Source organism: Zeus faber (assembly GCF_960531495.2).
Source record: "Zeus faber genome assembly, chromosome: 15".
NCBI classification, from domain to species: Eukaryota; Metazoa; Chordata; class Actinopteri; order Zeiformes; family Zeidae; genus Zeus; species Zeus faber.
In genome coordinates, this window is record NC_137194.1 from 2,074,031 (window position 1) to 2,075,370 (window position 1,340).

The window sequence follows — 1,340 nt, forward strand, 5'->3', positions numbered from 1 at the left end:
GACTTCTGCACTGTGAGTCACGGGTGGAGGAGCGAGAAACTGAAGGACATCCAGTCCCTGAGGAGGGAGGTGTTCATGGTGCTAAGTGCCCCATCCCTGAAGGGGTCTTTTAAAGTGAAACATGGAAATGGCTGCTACATGGTGTCTGCCAGCTCAGGGAACATTAAAGGAGAGGTGGGATGGGCTGATGGGGGCGTGGAGCCCGGCGTGCATGCACCTGATGCAGCCCCGGGGGAATGGGCATCCCTGGGGTCCGTTCGCCACCCGCACCACCCGGCCTGGATTAACTCGAAACACCTGCAGGTATACCACTGTACGTTAGATCTGGAAAGGACCAGTGAGGAACCCCACAGAGTTTCATCCACCTTTCTGTCTGAATTTACAGCTCAGTATGACCTCATGGACATGTGGAGAAAAAAACACGCTACAGACAGACGGTACACATGGGTGAAGGTTTTAGACGGTAGGGTGGACAGCTCGGCTGGACAGGCTTTACATATCACACACACTCAGTTCCAGACAACTAAACAGTTCCATTCACCCTGTAGGTTTCACCGATCATCACATCGTCACTCTGGAGCATTTTACCTAGCACCTGCCACTTTTCTTATTGGAATTTTAATGTAAACTTGCTGCAGGACGGCATTTTAGCAGTTGCTTTAAATTATACTGGGAAACCATGAGGAGCAAAAAAGGAGACTTTAGCTCCTTGAGTCAGTGGTGGGAGGTAGGCAAAGCACAGATCCGTGTCTTCTGCCAACAGCACTGCGCTCACTCCACCAGCAGGGTTAAGGAGACCATAAAAACACTAGAGCAGGAGATCAGGGAAGAGAAAGCCTTCTCAGTGGCAGCACCTTGCTGGTGGGAGGCTGCAGGAGAAGAGGCAGGAGCTGAGCACTTTCCTCCAGGAGAGAGTGAAGGGTGCCATGGTCAGGGCTTGCTACCTCAGCATCAGGGATATGGAAGCCCCCAGGCATATTTCTTTAACCTGGAAAAGCTGTTCAGCGGTCCAGCCAAATGGCCTGTCTCCGCCTTCCGGATGGCAGGGTGGCCACCAGCCAAGGGGAGATGAGGAAGCACACAGAGGCCTTCTCTACTGCCCTCTACAGGGCGGAGGACTATGATGGAGAGTGTGCTGTGAAACTTCTTCAGGGGGTGCTTCTGCTGGAGGTCGGGGAGCAGGACGCCTTGGAAACTGCAATTGGAATGGAGGAGCTCACCTCTGCTGTGGGCCAGCTGGCGTCTGAGAGGATGCCTTGAATAGACGGTCTGCCTCCAGAGTTGTGGGCAAGAGAGTGACAGAGATGCAATGCTTGTTTCATTACATAAGGAAATGGAGT